The following is a 19445-nucleotide window of genomic DNA, read 5'->3' as shown; positions in this document are numbered from 1 at the left end:
TGTCCGGTCTTGTCCGGTCTTGTCTGGGTCTTGTCCGGTCTTGTCCGGTCTTGTCTGGGTCTTGTCCGGTCTTGTCCGGTCTTGTCTGGGCCTTGTCCGGTCTTGTCCGGTCTTGTCTGGTCTTGTCCGGTCTTGTCCGGTCTTGTCCGGTCTTGTCTGGGTCTTGTCCGGTCTTGTCCGGTCTTGTCCGGGTCTTGTCCGGTCTTGTCCGGTCTTGTCCGGTCTTGTCAGGTCTTGTCCGGGTCATGTCCGGGTCTTGTCCGGGTCTTTTCCGGTCTTGTCCGGTCTTGTCTGGGTCTTGTCCGGTCTTGTCCGGTCTTGTCCGGGTCTTGTCCGGTCTTGTCTGGGTCTTGTCCGGTCTTGTCCGGTCTTGTCTGGATCTTGTCCGGTCTTGTCCGGTCTTGTCTGGGTCTTGTCCGGTCTTGTCCGGTCTTGTCCGGTCTTGTCCGGTCTTGTCCGGTCTTGTCTGGGTCTTGTCCGGTCTTGTCTGGGTCTTGTCCGGTCTTGTCCGGTCTTGTTCGGTCTTGTCTGGGCCTTGTCCGGTCTTGTCCGGGCCTTGTCCGGTCTTGTCCGGTCTTGTCTGGGTCTTGTCCGGTCTTGTCCGGTCTTGTCTGGGTCTTGTCCGGTCTTGTCCGGTCTTGTTCGGTCTTGTCTGGGCCTTGTCCGGTCTTGTCCGGTCTTGTCCGGGCCTTGTCCGGTCTTGTCCGGTCTTGTCCGTTCTTGTCCGGTCTTGTCCGGTCTTGTCTGGGTCTTGTCCGGTCTTGTCCGGTCTTGTCTGGGCCTTGTCCGGTCTTGTCCGGGCCTTGTCCGGTCTTGTCCGGGCCTTGTCCGGTCTTGTCCGGTCTTGTCTGGGTCTTGTCCGGTCTTGTCCGGTCTTGTCTGGGTCTTGTCCGGTCTTGTCCGGTCTTTTCTGGTCTTGTCCGGTCTTGTCCGGTCTTGTCCGGTCTTGTCCGGTCTTGTCTGAGTCTTGTCCGGTCTTGTCCGGGTCGTGTCCGGTCTTGTCCGGCCTTGTCCGGGTCTTGTCCGGTCTTGTCCGGTCTTGTCCGGTCTTGTCTGGGTCTTGTCCGGTCTTGTCCGGTCTTGTCCGGTCTTGTCCGGTCTTGTCTGGGTCTTGTCTGGGTCTTTTCTGGGTCTTGTCCGGTCTTGTCCGGTCTTGTCCGGTCTTGTCCGGGTCTTGTCCGGTCTTGTCTGGGTCTTGTCCGGTCTTGTCCGGTCTTGTCTGGGTCTTGTCCGGTCTTGTCCGGTCTTGTCTGGGCCTTGTCCGGTCTTGTCCGGTCTTGTCCGGTCTTGTCCGGTCTTGTCTGGGTCTTGTCCGGTCTTGTCCGGTCTTGTCCGGTCTTGTCTGGGCCTTGCCGGTCTTGTCCGGGCCTTGTCCGGTCTTGTCTGGGTCTTGTCCGGTCTTGTCCGGTCTTGTCTGGGTCTTGTCCGGTCTTGTCCGGTCTTGTCCGGTCTTGTCTGGGTCTTGTCCGGTCTTGTCCGGTCTTGTCCGGGTCTTGTCCGGTCTTGTCCGGTCTTGTCCGGTCTTGTCCGGTCTTGTCCGGTCTTGTCTGGGTCTTGTCCGGTCTTGTCCGGTCTTGTCCGGTCTTGTCTGGGCCTTGTCCGGTCTTGTCCGGGCCTTGTCCGGTCTTGTCCGGTCTTGTCTGGGTCTTGTCCGGTCTTGTCCGGTCTTGTCTGGGTCTTGTCCGGTCTTGTCCGGTCTTGTCTGGGTCTTGTCCGGTCTTGTCCGGTCTTGTCCGGTCTTGTCCGGTCTTGTCCGGTCTTGTCTGGGCCTTGCCGGTCTTGTCCGGGCCTTGTCCGGTCTTGTCTGGGTCTTGTCCGGTCTTGTCCGGTCTTGTCTGGGTCTTGTCCGGTCTTGTCCGGTCTTGTCCGGTCTTGTCCGGTCTTGTCTGGGTCTTGTCCGGTCTTGTCCGGTCTTGTCCGGGTCTTGTCCGGTCTTGTCCGGTCTTGTCCGGTCTTGTCCGGTCTTGTCCGGTCTTGTCTGGGTCTTGTCCGGTCTTGTCCGGTCTTGTCCGGTCTTGTCTGGGCCTTGTCCGGTCTTGTCCGGGCCTTGTCCGGTCTTGTCCGGTCTTGTCTGGGTCTTGTCCGGTCTTGTCCGGTCTTGTCTGGGTCTTGTCCGGTCTTGTCCGGTCTTGTCTGGGTCTTGTCCGGTCTTGTCCGGTCTTGTCCGGTCTTGTCCGGTCTTGTCCGGTCTTGTCTGGGTCTTGTCCGGTCTTGTCCGGTCTTGTCTGGGCCTTGTCCGGTCTTGTCCGGGCCTTGTCCGGTCTTGTCCGGGCCTTGTCCGGTCTTGTCCGGTCTTGTCCGGTCTTGTCTGGGTCTTGTCCGGTCTTGTCCGGTCTTGTCTGGGTCTTGTCCGGTCTTGTCCGGTCTTGTCTGGTCTTGTCCGGTCTTGTCCGGTCTTGTCCGGTCTTGTCCGGTCTTGTCCGGTCTTGTCCGGTCTTGTCCGGTCTTGTCTGGGTCTTGTCTGGTCTTGTCCGGTCTTGTCCGGTCTTGTCTGAGTCTTGTCCGGTCTTGTCCGGTCTTGTCTGGGTCTTGTCCGGTCTTGTCCGGTCTTGTCTGGGTCTTGTCCGGTCTTGTCCGGTCTTGTCCGGTCTTGTCCGGTCTTGTCCGGTCTTGTCCGGTCTTGTCTGGGTCTTGTCCGGTCTTGTCCGGTCTTGTCTGGGCCTTGTCCGGTCTTGTCCGGGCCTTGTCCGGTCTTGTCCGGGCCTTGTCCGGTCTTGTCCGGTCTTGTCTGTGTCTTGTCCGGTCTTGTCCGGTCTTGTCTGGGTCTTGTCCGGTCTTGTCTGGTCTTGTCTGGTCTTGTCCGGTCTTGTCCGGTCTTGTCCGGTCTTGTCCGGTCTTGTCCGGTCTTGTCCGTTCTTGTCCGGTCTTGTCTGGGTCTTGTCTGGTCTTGTCCGGTCTTGTCCGGTCTTGTCTGAGTCTTGTCCGGTCTTGTCCGGTCTTGTCTGGGTCTTGTCCGGTCTTGTCCGGTCTTGTCTGGGTCTTGTCCGGTCTTGTCCGGTCTTGTCCGGTCTTGTCCGGTCTTGTCCGGTCTTGTCCGGTCTTGTCTGGGTCTTGTCCGGTCTTGTCCGGTCTTGTCTGGGCCTTGTCCGGTCTTGTCCGGGCCTTGTCCGGTCTTGTCCGGTGTTGTCTGGGTCTTGTCCGGTCTTGTCCGGTCTTGTCTGGGTCTTGTCCGGTCTTGTCCGGTCTTGTCTGGGTCTTGTCCGGTCTTGTCCGGTCTTGTCTGGGCCTTGTCCGGTCTTGTCCGGTCTTGTCTGGTCTTGTCCGGTCTTGTCCGGTCTTGTCTGGGTCTTGTCTGGTCTTGTCCGGTCTTGTCCGGTCTTGTCTGAGTCTTGTCCGGTCTTGTCCGGTCTTGTCTGGGTCTTGTCCGGTCTTGTCCGGTCTTGTCTGGGTCTTGTCCGGTCTTGTCCGGTCTTGTCCGGTCTTGTCCGGTCTTGTCCGGTCTTGTCCGGTCTTGTCTGGGTCTTGTCCGGTCTTGTCCGGTCTTGTCTGGGTCTTGTCCGGTCTTGTCCGGTCTTGTCCGGTCTTGTCTGGGCCTTGTCCGGTCGTGTCCGGGCCTTGTCCGGTCTTGTCCGGTGTTGTCTGGGTCTTGTCCGGTCTTGTCCGGTCTTGTCTGGGTCTTGTCCGGTCTTGTCCGGTCTTGTCTGGGTCTTGTCCGGTCTTGTCCGGTCTTGTCTGGGCCTTGTCCGGTCTTGTCCGGTCTTGTCTGGTCTTGTCCGGTCTTGTCCGGTCTTGTCCGGTCTTGTCTGGGTCTTGTCCGGTCTTGTCCGGTCTTGTCCGGGTCTTGTCCGGTCTTGTCCGGTCTTGTCCGGTCTTGTCAGGTCTTGTCCGGGTCATGTCCGGGTCTTGTCCGGGTCTTTTCCGGTCTTGTCCGGTCTTGTCTGGGTCTTGTCCGGTCTTGTCCGGTCTTGTCCGGGTCTTGTCCGGTCTTGTCTGGGTCTTGTCCGGTCTTGTCCGGTCTTGTCTGGATCTTGTCCGGTCTTGTCCGGTCTTGTCTGGGTCTTGTCCGGTCTTGTCCGGTCTTGTCCGGTCTTGTCCGGTCTTGTCCGGTCTTGTCTGGGTCTTGTCCGGTCTTGTCTGGGTCTTGTCCGGTCTTGTCCGGTCTTGTTCGGTCTTGTCTGGGCCTTGTCCGGTCTTGTCCGGGCCTTGTCCGGTCTTGTCCGGTCTTGTCTGGGTCTTGTCCGGTCTTGTCCGGTCTTGTCTGGGTCTTGTCCGGTCTTGTCCGGTCTTGTTCGGTCTTGTCTGGGCCTTGTCCGGTCTTGTCCGGGCCTTGTCCGGTCTTGTCCGGTCTTGTCCGTTCTTGTCCGGTCTTGTCCGGTCTTGTCTGGGTCTTGTCCGGTCTTGTCCGGTCTTGTCTGGGCCTTGTCCGGTCTTGTCCGGGCCTTGTCCGGTCTTGTCCGGGCCTTGTCCGGTCTTGTCCGGTCTTGTCTGGGTCTTGTCCGGTCTTGTCCGGTCTTGTCTGGGTCTTGTCCGGTCTTGTCCGGTCTTTTCTGGTCTTGTCCGGTCTTGTCCGGTCTTGTCCGGTCTTGTCCGGTCTTGTCTGAGTCTTGTCCGGTCTTGTCCGGGTCGTGTCCGGTCTTGTCCGGCCTTGTCCGGGTCTTGTCCGGTCTTGTCCGGTCTTGTCCGGTCTTGTCTGGGTCTTGTCCGGTCTTGTCCGGTCTTGTCCGGTCTTGTCCGGTCTTGTCTGGGTCTTGTCTGGGTCTTGTCTGGGTCTTGTCCGGTCTTGTCCGGTCTTGTCCGGTCTTGTCCGGGTCTTGTCCGGTCTTGTCTGGGTCTTGTCCGGTCTTGTCCGGTCTTGTCTGGGTCTTGTCCGGTCTTGTCCGGTCTTGTCTGGGCCTTGTCCGGTCTTGTCCGGTCTTGTCCGGTCTTGTCCGGTCTTGTCTGGGTCTTGTCCGGTCTTGTCCGGTCTTGTCCGGTCTTGTCTGGGCCTTGCCGGTCTTGTCCGGGCCTTGTCCGGTCTTGTCTGGGTCTTGTCCGGTCTTGTCCGGTCTTGTCTGGGTCTTGTCCGGTCTTGTCCGGTCTTGTCCGGTCTTGTCCGGTCTTGTCTGGGTCTTGTCCGGTCTTGTCCGGTCTTGTCCGGGTCTTGTCCGGTCTTGTCCGGTCTTGTCCGGTCTTGTCCGGTCTTGTCAGGTCTTGTCCGGGTCATGTCCGGGTCTTGTCCGGTCTTGTCCGGTCTTGTCTGGGTCTTGTCCGGTCTTGTCCGGTCTTGTCCGGGTCTTGTCCGGTCTTGTCTGGGTCTTGTCCGGTCTTGTCCGGTCTTGTCTGGATCTTGTCCGGTCTTGTCCGGTCTTGTCTGGGTCTTGTCCGGTCTTGTCCGGTCTTGTCCGGTCTTGTCCGGTCTTGTCCGGTCTTGTCTGGGTCTTGTCCGGTCTTGTCTGGGTCTTGTCCGGTCTTGTCCGGTCTTGTTCGGTCTTGTCTGGGCCTTGTCCGGTCTTGTCCGGGCCCTGTCCGGTCTTGTCCGGTCTTGTCTGGGTCTTGTCCGGTCTTGTCCGGTCTTGTCTGGGTCTTGTCCGGTATTGTCCGGTCTTGTCTGGGTCTTGTCCGGTCTTGTCCGGTCTTGTCCGGTCTTGTCCGGTCTTGTCCGGTCTTGTCTGGGTCTTGTCCGGTCTTGTCCGGTCTTGTCTGGGCCTTGTCCGGTCTTGTCCGGGCCTTGTCCGGTCTTGTCCGGGCCTTGTCCGGTCTTGTCCGGGCCTTGTCCGGTCTTGTCCGGTCTTGTCTGGGTCTTGTCCGGTCTTGTCCGGTCTTGTCTGGGTCTTGTCCGGTCTTGTCCGGTCTTTTCTGGTCTTGTCCGGTCTTGTCCGGTCTTGTCCGGTCTTGTCCGGTCTTGTCTGAGTCTTGTCCGGTCTTGTCCGGGTCGTGTCCGGTCTTGTCCGGCCTTGTCCGGGTCTTGTCCGGTCTTGTCCGGTCTTGTCCGGTCTTGTCTGGGTCTTGTCCGGTCTTGTCCGGTCTTGTCCGGTCTTGTCCGGTCTTGTCTGGGTCTTGTCTGGGTCTTGTCTGGGTCTTGTCCGGTCTTGTCCGGTCTTGTCCGGTCTTGTCCGGTCTTGTCCGGGTCTTGTCCGGTCTTGTCTGGGTCTTGTCCGGTCTTGTCCGGTCTTGTCTGGGTCTTGTCCGGTCTTGTCCGGTCTTGTCTGGGTCTTGTCCGGTCTTGTCCGGTCTTGTCCGGTCTTGTCCGGTCTTGTCTGGGTCTTGTCCGGTCTTGTCCGGTCTTGTCCGGTCTTGTCTGGGCCTTGCCGGTCTTGTCCGTCCTTGTCCGGTCTTGTCCGGTCTTGTCTGGGTCTTGTCCGGTCTTGTCCGGTCTTGTCTGGGTCTTGTCCGGTCTTGTCCGGTCTTGTCTGGGTCTTGTCCGGTCTTGTCCGGTCTTTTCTGGTCTTGTCCGGTCTTGTCCGGTCTTGTCCGGTCTTGTCCGGTCTTGTCTGAGTCTTGTCCGGTCTTGTCCGGGTCGTGTCCGGTCTTGTCCGGCCTTGTCCGGGTCTTGTCCGGTCTTGTCCGGTCTTGTCCGGTCTTGTCTGGGTCTTGTCCGGTCTTGTCCGGTCTTGTCCGGTCTTGTCCGGTCTTGTCTGGGTCTTGTCTGGGTCTTGTCTGGGTCTTGTCCGGTCTTGTCCGGTCTTGTCCGGTCTTGTCCGGGTCTTGTCCGGTCTTGTCTGGGTCTTGTCCGGTCTTGTCCGGTCTTGTCTGGGTCTTGTCCGGTCTTGTCCGGTCTTGTCTGGGTCTTGTCCGGTCTTGTCCGGTCTTGTCCGGTCTTGTCCGGTCTTGTCTGGGTCTTGTCCGGTCTTGTCCGGTCTTGTCCGGTCTTGTCTGGGCCTTGCCGGTCTTGTCCGTCCTTGTCCGGTCTTGTCCGGTCTTGTCTGGGTCTTGTCCGGTCTTGTCCGGTCTTGTCTGGGTCTTGTCCGGTCTTGTCCGGTCTTGTCTGGGTCTTGTCCGGTCTTGTCCGGTCTTGTCCGGTCTTGTCCGGTCTTGTCCGGTCTTGTCCGGTCTTGTCTGGGTCTTGTCCGGTCTTGTCCGGTCTTGTCTGGGCCTTGTCCGGTCTTGTCCGGGACTTGTCCGGTCTTGTCCGGTCTTGTCTGGGTCTTGTCCGGTCTTGTCCGGTCTTGTCTGGGTCTTGTCCGGTCTTGTCCGGTCTTGTCTGGGCCTTGTCCGGTCTTGTCCGGTCTTGTCTGGTCTTGTCCGGTCTTGTCCGGTCTTGTCCGGTCTTGTCTGGGTCTTGTCCGGTCTTGTCCGGTCTTGTCCGGGTCTTGTCCGGTCTTGTCCGGTCTTGTCCGGTCTTATCAGGTCTTGTCCGGGTCATGTCCGGGTCTTGTCCGGGTCTTGTCCGGTCTTGTCCGGTCTTGTCTGGGCCTTGTCCGGTCTTGTCCGGTCTTGTCTGGTCTTGTCCGGTCTTGTCCGGTCTTGTCCGGTCTTGTCTGGGTCTTGTCCGGTCTTGTCCGGTCTTGTCTGGGCCTTGTCCGGTCTTGTCCGGGCCCTGTCCGGTCTTGTCCGGTCTTGTCTGGGTCTTGTCCGGTCTTGTCCGGTCTTGTCTGGGTCTTGTCCGGTATTGTCCGGTCTTGTCTGGGTCTTGTCCGGTCTTGTCCGGTCTTGTCCGGTCTTGTCCGGTCTTGTCCGGTCTTGTCTGGGTCTTGTCCGGTCTTGTCCGGTCTTGTCTGGGCCTTGTCCTGTCTTGTCCGGGCCTTGTCCGGTCTTGTCCGGGCCTTGTCCGGTCTTGTCCGGTCTTGTCTGGGTCTTGTCCGGTCTTGTCCGGTCTTGTCTGGGTCTTGTCCGGTCTTGTCCGGTCTTTTCTGGTCTTGTCCGGTCTTGTCCGGTCTTGTCCGGTCTTGTCCGGCCTTGTCTGAGTCTTGTCCGGTCTTGTCCGGGTCGTGTCCGGTCTTGTCCGTCCTTGTCCGGGTCTTGTCCGGTCTTGTCCGGTCTTGTCCGGTCTTGTCTGGGTCTTGTCCGGTCTTGTCCGGTCTTGTCCGGTCTTGTCTGGGTCTTGTCTGGGTCTTGTCTGGGTCTTGTCCGGTCTTGTCCGGTCTTGTCCGGTCTTGTCCGGGTCTTGTCCGGTCTTGTCTGGGTCTTGTCCGGTCTTGTCCGGTCTTGTCTGGGTCTTGTCCGGTCTTGTCCGGTCTTGTCTGGGTCTTGTCCGGTCTTGTCCGGTCTTGTCCGGTCTTGTCCGGTCTTGTCTGGGTCTTGTCCGGTCTTGTCCGGTCTTGTCCGGTCTTGTCTGGGCCTTGCCGGTCTTGTCCGGGCCTTGTCCGGTCTTGTCCGGTCTTGTCTGGGTCTTGTCCGGTCTTGTCCGGTCTTGTCTGGGTCTTGTCCGGTCTTGTCCGGTCTTGTCTGGGTCTTGTCCGGTCTTGTCCGGTCTTGTCCGGTCTTGTCCGGTCTTGTCCGGTCTTGTCCGGTCTTGTCTGGGTCTTGTCCGGTCTTGTCCGGTCTTGTCTGGGCCTTGTCCGGTCTTGTCCGGGCCTTGTCCGGTCTTGTCCGGTCTTGTCTGGGTCTTGTCCGGTCTTGTTCGGTCTTGTCTGGGTCTTGTCCGGTCTTGTCCGGTCTTGTCTGGGCCTTGTCCGGTCTTGTCCGGTCTTGTCTGGTCTTGTCCGGTCTTGTCCGGTCTTGTCCGGTCTTGTCCGGTCTTGTCTGGGTCTTGTCCGGTCTTGTCCGGGTCTTGTCCGGTCTTGTCCGGTCTTGTCCGGTCTTGTCAGGTCTTGTCCGGGTCATGTCCGGGTCTTGTCCGGGTCTTGTCCGGTCTTGTCCGGTCTTGTCTGGGTCTTGTCCGGTCTTGTCCGGTCTTGTCCGGGTCTTGTCCGGTCTTGTCTGGGTCTTGTCCGGTCTTGTCCGGTCTTGTCTGGATCTTGTCCGGTCTTGTCCGGTCTTGTCTGGGCCTTGTCCGGTCTTGTCCGGTCTTGTCTGGTCTTGTCCGGTCTTGTCCGGTCTTGTCCGGTCTTGTCTGGGTCTTGTCCGGTCTTGTCCGGTCTTGTCTGGGCCTTGTCCGGTCTTGTCCGGGCCCTGTCCGGTCTTGTCCGGTCTTGTCTGGGTCTTGTCCGGTCTTGTCCGGTCTTGTCTGGGTCTTGTCCGGTATTGTCCGGTCTTGTCTGGGTCTTGTCCGGTCTTGTCCGGTCTTGTCCGGTCTTGTCCGGTCTTGTCCGGTCTTGTCTGGGTCTTGTCCGGTCTTGTCCGGTCTTGTCTGGGCCTTGTCCTGTCTTGTCCGGACCTTGTCCGGTCTTGTCCGGGCCTTGTCCGGTCTTGTCCGGTCTTGTCTGGGTCTTGTCCGGTCTTGTCCGGTCTTGTCTGGGTCTTGTCCGGTCTTGTCCGGTCTTTTCTGGTCTTGTCCGGTCTTGTCCGGTCTTGTCCGGTCTTGTCCGGCCTTGTCTGAGTCTTGTCCGGTCTTGTCCGGGTCGTGTCCGGTCTTGTCCGTCCTTGTCCGGGTCTTGTCCGGTCTTGTCCGGTCTTGTCCGGGCTTGTCTGGGTCTTGTCCGGTCTTGTCCGGTCTTGTCCGGTCTTGTCTGGGTCTTGTCTGGGTCTTGTCTGGGTCTTGTCCGGTCTTGTCCGGTCTTGTCCGGTCTTGTCCGGGTCTTGTCCGGTCTTGTCTGGGTCTTGTCCGGTCTTGTCCGGTCTTGTCTGGGTCTTGTCCGGTCTTGTCCGGTCTTGTCTGGGTCTTGTCCGGTCTTGTCCGGTCTTGTCCGGTCTTGTCCGGTCTTGTCCGGTCTTGTCTGGGTCTTGTCCGGTCTTGTCCGGTCTTGTCCGGTCTTGTCTGGGCCTTGCCGGTCTTGTCCGGGCCTTGTCCGGTCTTGTCCGGTCTTGTCTGGGTCTTGTCCGGTCTTGTCCGGTCTTGTCTGGGTCTTGTCCGGTCTTGTCCGGTCTTGTCTGGGTCTTGTCCGGTCTTGTCCGGTCTTGTCCGGTCTTGTCCGGTCTTGTCCGGTCTTGTCCGGTCTTGTCTGGGTCTTGTCCGGTCTTGTCCGGTCTTGTCTGGGCCTTGTCCGGTCTTGTCCGGGCCTTGTCCGGTCTTGTCCGGTCTTGTCTGGGTCTTGTCCGGTCTTGTTCGGTCTTGTCTGGGTCTTGTCCGGTCTTGTCCGGTCTTGTCTGGGCCTTGTCCGGTCTTGTCCGGTCTTGTCTGGTCTTGTCCGGTCTTGTCCGGTCTTGTCCGGTCTTGTCCGGTCTTGTCTGGGTCTTGTCCGGTCTTGTCCGGGTCTTGTCCGGTCTTGTCCGGTCTTGTCCGGTCTTGTCAGGTCTTGTCCGGGTCATGTCCGGGTCTTGTCCGGGTCTTGTCCGGTCTTGTCCGGTCTTGTCTGGGTCTTGTCCGGTCTTGTCCGGTCTTGTCCGGGTCTTGTCCGGTCTTGTCTGGGTCTTGTCCGGTCTTGTCCGGTCTTGTCTGGATCTTGTCCGGTCTTGTCCGGTCTTGTCTGGGTCTTGTCCGGTCTTGTCCGGTCTTGTCCGGTCTTGTCCGGTCTTGTCCGGTCTTGTCCGGTCTTGTCTGGGTCTTGTCCGGTCTTGTCTGGGTCTTGTCCGGTCTTGTCCGGTCTTGTCCGGTCTTGTCTGGGCCTTGTCCGGTCTTGTCTGTGTCTTGTCCGGTCTTGTCCGGTCTTGTCTGGGTCTTGTCTGGTCTTGTCCGGTCTTGTCCGGTCTTGTCTGGGTCTTGTCCGGTCTTGTCCGGTCTTGTCCGGTCTTGTCCGGTCTTGTCCGGTCTTGTCTGGTCTTGTCCGGTCTTGTCCGGTCTTGTCCGGTCTTGTCCGGTCTTGTCCGGTCTTGTCCGTTCTTGTCCGGTCTTGTCTGGGTCTTGTCTGGTCTTGTCCGGTCTTGTCCGGTCTTGTCTGAGTCTTGTCCGGTCTTGTCCGGTCTTGTCTGGGTCTTGTCCGGTCTTGTCCGGTCTTGTCTGGGTCTTGTCCGGTCTTGTCCGGTCTTGTCCGGTCTTGTCCGGTCTTGTCCGGTCTTGTCCGGTCTTGTCCGGTCTTGTCTGGGTCTTGTCCGGTCTTGTCCGGTCTTGTCCGGTCTTGTCTGGGCCTTGTCCGGTCTTGTCCGGGCCTTGTCCGGTCTTGTCCGGTGTTGTCTGGGTCTTGTCCGGTCTTGTCCGGTCTTGTCTGGGTCTTGTCCGGTCTTGTCCGGTCTTGTCTGGGTCTTGTCCGGTCTTGTCCGGTCTTGTCTGGGCCTTGTCCGGTCTTGTCCGGTCTTGTCTGGTCTTGTCCGGTCTTGTCCGGTCTTGTCCGGTCTTGTCTGGGTCTTGTCCGGTCTTGTCCGGTCTTGTCCGGGTCTTGTCCGGTCTTGTCCGGTCTTGTCCGGTCTTGTCAGGTCTTGTCCGGGTCATGTCCGGGTCTTGTCCGGGTCTTGTCCGGTCTTGTCCGGTCTTGTCTGGGTCTTGTCCGGTCTTGTCCGGTCTTGTCCGGGTCTTGTCCGGTCTTGTCTGGGTCTTGTCCGGTCTTGTCCGGTCTTGTCTGGATCTTGTCCGGTCTTGTCCGGTCTTGTCTGGGTCTTGTCCGGTCTTGTCCGGTCTTGTCCGGTCTTGTCCGGTCTTGTCCGGTCTTGTCTGGGTCTTGTCCGGTCTTGTCTGGGTCTTGTCCGGTCTTGTCCGGTCTTGTTCGGTCTTGTCTGGGCCTTGTCCGGTCTTGTCCGGGCCTTGTCCGGTCTTGTCCGGTCTTGTCTGGGTCTTGTCCGGTCTTGTCCGGTCTTGTCTGGGTCTTGTCCGGTCTTGTCCGGTCTTGTTCGGTCTTGTCTGGGCCTTGTCCGGTCTTGTCCGGTCTTGTCCGGTCTTGTCCGGTCTTGTCTGGGTCTTGTCCGGTCTTGTCCGGTCTTGTCCGGTCTTGTCCGGTCTTGTCTGGGTCTTGTCTGTGTCTTGTCTGGGTCTTGTCCGGTCTTGTCCGGTCTTGTCCGGTCTTGTCCGGGTCTTGTCCGGTCTTGTCTGGGTCTTGTCCGGTCTTGTCCGGTCTTGTCTGGGTCTTGTCCGGTCTTGTCCGGTCTTGTCTGGGTCTTGTCCGGTCTTGTCCGGTCTTGTCCGGTCTTGTCCGGTCTTGTCTGGGTCTTGTCCGGTCTTGTCCGGTCTTGTCCGGTCTTGTCTGGGCCTTGCCGGTCTTGTCCGGGCCTTGTCCGGTCTTGTCTGGGTCTTGTCCGGTCTTGTCCGGTCTTGTCTGGGTCTTGTCCGGTCTTGTCCGGTCTTGTCCGTTCTTGTCCGGTCTTGTCCGGTCTTGTCCGGTCTTGTCTGGGTCTTGTCCGGTCTTGTCCGGTCTTGTCTGGGCCTTGTCCGGTCTTGTCCGGGCCTTGTCCGGTCTTGTCCGGGCCTTGTCCGGTCTTGTCCGGTCTTGTCTGGGTCTTGTCCGGTCTTGTCCGGTCTTGTCTGGGTCTTGTCCGGTCTTGTCCGGTCTTGTCTGGTCTTGTCCGGTCTTGTCCGGTTAGGGTTAGGGTTAGGGTTAGGGTTAGGGTTAGGTTGTGATTTGTCGGACAGTAGGCCAAAATGCCCTCTGGCGCTTAATGATCTCCCCCTGGAGATTCCTTTTCGCCATATACTGCCACTTTAGTCTGGCCCACGGTCTCATCACCCTTGTCCAAATCTGTTCGCCTTTTAACTTGCCCTTCTGTCGATTTTTAGGAGTCAGTCAGGTTCCACCCTAAGTTTGAGTTTATGCTAGGTTCAGGCCATTGGGTTCTTTTGTCTGTAACGCTTTGATCCATAGCCTCTCTGCCCTCTTCCTACGCCCGGTTGACCAATTTACATTTGTTTCCAGACCCATGATCTCAAGGGACTGGACCCCGTGCTGTTGGAAGTGTCTGCTAATGGGGACGGACTGGTCTCCCCTCGTGATGTTGCTGATGTGTCCTGTCAGTCTGACTCTGAGGCTGTTGCCTGTTTCGCCAATGTACAGTAAGTGGCACTGCTTACATTTAATTGCATACACTACATTCTTTTGCTCGCAGGTTATTCTCTGTGCTATCTGCTTTCTCTTTCCCGTCACAGTGTTCTCTATGTTTTTGGCTATTGTCAAGTGAATGCAGGCCCTACATTGCCTTTGACCGCAGCCTGAGCTCGTTTGGAGGCTAGTACTGACCAAGATATCCTTCAGGTTTTTAGCCCTCTTGAACGCTGACATTGCTTTGTATCCCTGCAGTGTGACAAATCCTCTTTGGAATTGTTCAAAGCGGCCCTTGACTATTTTGTGGGCCTGGACGGCCATGCTACCGTACCCTGTTATTAGTGGCAAGTTGCGTGTCAAGCCTGGCCTGGGTCTGGGCCCTTGCGTGCCTTTTAGGAAGTCTGCCTTAATGTGTCTTAATCTACGTCTGCAGTACCCCCTCTGCCTGAGAGCGGTGAAAAGGGTGGTGGTGGCCTGGGCAAAGTCCTCCTCCCTGGTGCATATCCGGTGAAAGCGTGTCAGTTGTGACTTGACAATACCCCTAAAGGTGTGTTTTGGGTGGTGGCTCGTGGTGTGTAAAAGGGTGTGGGTGTCTGTGGGTTTGAAAAAGACTTTGGTGGCTAGTTTTTGGACTTGGTCGTCAGCTGACGGTAGTTTAAAGACTGTAGTGTCGAGGAAGTCTACCCTCTCCCTGCTTGTCAAAGCTTTAATTTTGATGGAAGGGTGGTGGGCATTAAGTATGTCGATGAACCCCTCTAACTCCCCTTCTGAGTGTGTCCACACTCCCCAGATGTCATCTAAGAACCTGTAGTAGCACATGGGGCGCTTGGGGCATTTCAGGAAGGCCGTCTCTTCCCACTCTGCCATGTATATGTTGGCATAAGCCGGGGCGAACTTCTTCCCCATTGCCGTCCCTTTAACTTGTAGGTAGAACTCCCCGTTAAATTCAAAATCGTTCTTTGTCAATCCCAGGTAAAGTAATTTGACTAAGGCCTCGTCTGGTCTCTCCAGGTCAGGATTTCTCTGCAGGGTGTTTTTAACCGCCTCTATCCCCCTGTCTGTCTCTATGTTTGTGTACAGGCTTTCCACATCCATGGTAAAGAGTATCGCATCGGGTGGTATGCTAAGGGAGTTGACTATTCGAGTGAAGTGGTAGGTGTCTTTAATGTAGCTGGGGTGTTGCTGTGCCAGTGGATTGAGATAGTGGTCAATGTATTCTGCTACCCCGTAGGATTCGCTACTGCAGTCTGACACAATGGGCCTACCTGGAGGTATTTCTCCAGGCACCGTCCACGTGTCTGGGTTTTTGTGTATCTTTGGGAGCATGTAGAATTTCCTCGCCCTGGGTTGTGCTCCTGTTAGGTATTCTACTTGTTTCTGTCGGATGTATCCTGACGTCCTAAGCTCCTCCAAGATTTCCCCTATTTCCTCTTGTGTTTCTCTATATATAGGCTCATCTAACTTGGTGTAGTGTTCTACCTTGTTCAGTTGTCTGTGCGCCTCGAACAGGTACTGTTGTCTGTCCATGATGACGATACTGCTCCCCTTGTCTGCTGGTTTGATCACTATCTCATTGTTGTCCCTCAGTTCTGCCATGGCCTCCCTCTCTTTTCTAGTGAGATTGGGCCTATCCTTTGTCATGGGCATGTCCCTGATGGCAGATGCTGTTTCTGTCATGAATTCTGTGATCTCTCTAGGGACCTGGTCCTCATCTGGGGTCCATCCTGTGCGTGGGGTGAAGGGTAATCTTTCCCCCGACTCCACGTCACAAAAGTGGTGTATTAACATGATGGCTCGATAGAATCTAAACAGGTCCCCCTGTACTTGTTCTTTGTGCGATTTTGGAGTAGGGACGAAGGTGAGGCCCCTGTTCAATACTCTCTCTTGGATTTTGGTGAGGGTGAATGTCTGGGAAAGGTTGATGATGGTTTTACCTAATTGTAGGCCCTGCCTCTCTTGGCATGGTGTCCCCATTAGTTTAAAGACTTCATCCACTCTCGGATCATGGCTCGGGCCGTGTTCTCTGTCCAGTGAATGTGATCTGGGCCTACTCTGAACTGGCCGGGAGGGAGAGCGGGTATGTGCCTCTTGGTCTGTATGTGGTCGTTGAGCTGCCTGAGTGTTGCCTGCTCTGGTGCTGGGAGAGACTGGCTGAAGTTGATGACCGGGACCCATATGCTAGCATTAGGGAATTTACGACTGGCCATCTTTACTAGTGCTTGGAGTTGTTTGATGGCCGTCAGTGGTCTTTGTGTCCGATTATTGATGCCCATTGAAAGAACCACTTTCTGAGTTTCTGGGCATTCCCCTAATTTCTCGAGGATGGCAGTGCCATGTATAAATTTGGCTCCTGGATAGCTGTCCAATTGTGTGTTGTCGTTGGGGCATTTTGGGATCCTAGAAATGTTGGAATCTCCAATTATTAAAACGGGCTTACTGGGCTGGAGTTTCCAGGTTACATTCTTCTGTTTTGAATTGGGATGCCTAGTTACTTCAGCCTGTCTCTGCCTGTTATTTACCGGACCACCCTGTGTGTGCTGCTGGAAGTCGTCCTGTGAGTCCCTCACTGTGTCGGTGGTCGGGGCCGTGGGGACCCTATGCTGTTGTGTGCAGGTCCTGCGTGCTGGTCTCTCCCTGGGTGATGGGACCCTGTGTGTGGATGTGGAAGGAGCCGGTGGGGGAGAGGGAACTGTCGGGCGGGAGGGAACTGTCGGGGGGGACAAGGTTGCCTGTTGCAACGGGGCAGTGACGTCATTTCCGGGCTGAGGCCCTGCAGGCTGCGCGTTCGATTCGGTCTCACCCCGGGAAGGTCTCCGCTGTACCCGTGGTCTACGGGGCAACTGGGCGTGAGTGTCGGGGCCCCGGTGGATCGGGGCTGACGTGCTGGGTGATTCGGTGCTCGGGCAACATGTCCAGTCCTCTGATCGGACCGCGCTGTCCCACTGGAGGTGGGCCTGGGGGTCGAGTGGCGGGGAGCCGGCCTGCGCCAGGAGGTCCAGCCGCCGCAACACTACGATCTCGGGGCTGATGGGTGGGCGCACCGGGGTGGTGGGGGGAGTAATGTCGGGGCTGCGGGGAGCAGGAGCGGGTCGGGGCGCCGTCCGGGCGGTCGTCCATTCGGCCTGGGGTCGGTCGATCCGGCTCTCCTGCGAAACAGCAAACAACGCCTGCGGTATGTGTACCGCAACATTGGAAGTTGCGGCGGTGTGCCTGCGGGGCTGGGGCTCCCGCAGGCTGCCTCTCTGTCTCAGTCCCGTCTCTGAGGTTAGGCCCAAGACTCGTTCTCTCAAATCCTCAATTCGGATTTTAAATTTATCCCCCAAATTTTTCTTGTTCCAAATTAAGGCTTTGGCGACCGCCTCCTGGACCCGATTGGTCGGTTCGCCCTCCAGGTACACTTTGTCCAGATCATACAAGCTGTTTTGGTAATGTTCAACCAAAATTTGTCGTGTTTGTTCTGCCCAGGTGTCAGCATTAGAGGCCAATTTTTGTAATGTTGCCTGGGTGGGATTAGCCGGTTTTATAAAGTGTGTCAATATCCTCGCCTGTCTCCTGATACCTCTAGGAGGTTGGCTCTGCTCTTGCAGAACCCTCAGATGGTGTAGAGTCTGGGCCATTTTATAAATTACTCGAACAGCGACTGCAAAGGAATCCCTCGGTCTCGATTGATTCCTGTGCTGGTCGAGATTCCCATTGTTAAACTCTGCCCCCCCTAACATCTGCATGCTATTACTCATTTCTGGTTTGGTTAGTACAGTGTGGAGAAAACTTATACTGTAATAAACTGTACTGTAATGCTAGTGCAGTAAACTATAAACATCAATTCTTTACATCAATTATTTCTAGCTGCGTAAGGTTAACACCAAGGTGCTCACCAAGTCTTTGGTTTTCTTTCCAGCTTGCGGGGACCGCTTGCCGAACTCTTCCCGACTGGGCAACGACTTTTCCAGTTTCGCTATCGCTGTAGCTTCATCAGGGAAAGAGATCTACTTCTGGTCGGTGTGTGGTTTATAAAGGGTGGGTTGAAAGTACCTCCCTTTCTGGGTTTATTCCTCCCATGTGTTGTCTTAGGACCGGTCACTTTGGTTGGGACTGCTGATGTCATACCTATTCTTTGTCTCAATTCGTCGGTCCACTTCTTTGTGTTCTTTGGTTGTGTTCCTGGCCTCCTGCTTTTTGATCTGCTGTTAATGTTTTCTGCATTCCTCTGGCCTCCTGTCTATTATCATGTTCTGCAATCTTTGTTGTGAGTGAGTGTGCTTTGCAAACCCATACCTGGTCTGTGGCCATTGTGTGATGGGGGGGGGGGGGGTTTGTGGCTGAGGTGGGAGTGGGCATCGTGTTGTGAGTGTGTAAGGGTCCTATCGCTCCCTTCAATAGTCCATCTTTTCTGGGGGAGCTAGCTGTGTTCCAGGTGTGATGGGGGGTCTCTGGGTCTAAGGGGTCCTCTGATGCAGGTTGAATCATCTATTTACAAAGGTTTAAGATCCTCTTTTGGGGGTCTTTTGGGTTGTTTGGGGAGGGCCTATGCAACCCGATGTTACGGTTAGTTTCTGGGGGTGGGGGTTATAGCCTATCCTTGTTGAGTTGAGGGTAGGTGCCAAGGGTCTTTTTGGGACTGTTTGGGGTGATCCAGTGCAGTCCGCTGTTAGGGTTAGGTTTGGGGGGTGGGCACAGGGGCCATCTCTGGCGTGAGGATGGAGGGTGCCGCCTAACTTGCTGCGGTTTGAGGGTGGGTGCCTAGGGTTTTTTGGGGGACTGTTTGGGGTGGTCTGGTGTAGTCTGGTGTTAGGGTTAGGTTTATGGGTGGGGAAGGGAGCATAGGGACCCCCTCTGGGGTGAGGGTGGAGGGTATGATCTATCCTTGTGAGGTAGGGGTATAGGTGTCAAGGGTCTTTTGGGTTGTTTGGGGTGATCTGGGATGAGGGTGGGGGGGTATTGCCCTTCTTGTTGGGGTGAGTGTTGAGAGTTGTAATAGTTGAGGGTAGGTGCCAAGGGTCTTTTGGGGACTGTTTGGGGTGATCCAGTGCAGTCCGCTGTTAGGGTTAGGTTTGGGGGGTGGGCACAGGGGCCATCTCTGGCGTGAGGATGGAGGGTGCCGCCTAACTTGCTGCGGTTTGTGGGTGGGTGCCTAGGGTTTTTTTGGGGACTGTTTGGGGTAGTCTGGTGTTAGGGTTAGGTTTATTAGTGGGGAAGGGAGCATAGGGAACCCCTCTGGGGTGAGGGTGGAGGGTATCATCTATCCTTGTGAGGTAGGGGTATAGGTGTCAAGGGTCTTTTGGGTTGTTTGGGGGGATCTGGGATGAGGGTGGGGGGTATTGCCATTCTTGTTGGGGTGAGTGTTGAGAGTTGTAATCATATTATAATCCTTTCTCCTTGTAATCTTATCTGAAACAGCATCCCCAGCTTGCAGAGATGGTAACTTTAGTTGTGTATTAATGTCCCTTCATGCTGTGACTGCCCTCTCCTGTCCCACCATATGTTTGCATCCTGCCTGTTTGGAGGGATGTATAAGTCTGTGCCTGTAATTATTCTTGTCAACGCTATTTAGGTTGGTATCTTAATACCATATTTCCCCGTGGATTAGGTTTCCCCCTCCTGACTCTTTGAATCTTTTGTGTGGCCGGCCACTCCTGCGATTTTGATTTGCCCGGGTGATGAGGCCCGTGTCACTGCATAGGTTAGGTTGTGATTTGTCGGACAGTAGGCCAAAATGCCCTCTGGCGCTTAATGATCTCCCCCTGGAGATTCCTTTTCGCCATATACTGCCACTTTAGTCTGGCCCACGGTCTCATCACCCTTGTCCAAATCTGTTCGCCTTTTAACTTGCCCTTCTGTCGATTTTTAGGAGTCAGTCAGGTTCCACCCTAAGTTTGAGTTTATGCTAGGTTCAGGCCATTGGGTTCTTTTGTCTGTAACGCTTTGATCCATAGCCTCTCTGCCCTCTTCCTACGCCCGGTTGACCAATTTACATTTGTTTCCAGACCCATGATCTCAAGGGACTGGACCCCGTGCTGTTGGAAGTGTCTGCTAATGGGGACGGACTGGTCTCCCCTCGTGATGTTGCTGATGTGTCCTGTCAGTCTGACTCTGAGGCTGTTGCCTGTTTCGCCAATGTACAGTAAGTGGCACTGCTTACATTTAATTGCATACACTACATTCTTTTGCTCGCAGGTTATTCTCTGTGCTATCTGCTTTCTCTTTCCCGTCACAGTGTTCTCTATGTTTTTGGCTATTGTCAAGTGAATGCAGGCCCTACATTGCCTTTGACCGCAGCCTGAGCTCGTTTGGAGGCTAGTACTGACCAAGATATCCTTCAGGTTTTTAGCCCTCTTGAACGCTGACATTGCTTTGTATCCCTGCAGTGTGACAAATCCTCTTTGGAATTGTTCAAAGCGGCCCTTGACTATTTTGTGGGCCTGGACGGCCATGCTACCGTACCCTGTTATTAGTGGCAAGTTGCGTGTCAAGCCTGGCCTGGGTCTGGGTCCTTGCGTGCCTTTTAGGAAGTCTGCCTTAATGTGTCTTAATCTACGTCTGCAGTACCCCCTCTGCCTGAGAGCGGTGAAAAGGGTGGTGGTGGCCTGGGCAAAGTCCTCCTCCCTGGTGCATATCCGGTGAAAGCGTGTCAGTTGTGACTTGACA

General features: G+C 56.3%; 1 long non-coding RNA gene across 3 annotated transcripts; it reads left to right on the top strand.

Annotated features, from left to right (window-relative positions):
* The first annotated feature begins 12675 nt into the window (after positions 1-12675).
* On the top strand, positions 12676-18915 carry LOC144590619 (uncharacterized). 3 transcript variants are annotated; one of them, XR_013546474.1, is made up of 3 exons: positions 12676-12811; positions 16699-16817; positions 18785-18915. It is a non-coding gene; the product is annotated as an uncharacterized LOC144590619 (long non-coding RNA). The 3 variants fall into 3 exon arrangements; XR_013546475.1 differs by lacking the exon at positions 12676-12811 and adding an exon at positions 15557-15748; XR_013546476.1 differs by lacking the exon at positions 12676-12811 and adding an exon at positions 15564-15646.
* Positions 18916-19445: the final 530 nt, after the last annotated feature.

This window comes from Rhinoraja longicauda, unplaced genomic scaffold (assembly GCF_053455715.1).
Source record: "Rhinoraja longicauda isolate Sanriku21f unplaced genomic scaffold, sRhiLon1.1 Scf000228, whole genome shotgun sequence".
NCBI lineage: Eukaryota > Metazoa > Chordata > Chondrichthyes > Rajiformes > Arhynchobatidae > Rhinoraja > Rhinoraja longicauda.
The sequence above is the reverse complement of the archived record's forward strand: the minus strand, read 5'-3'. Positions and strand labels throughout refer to the sequence as shown.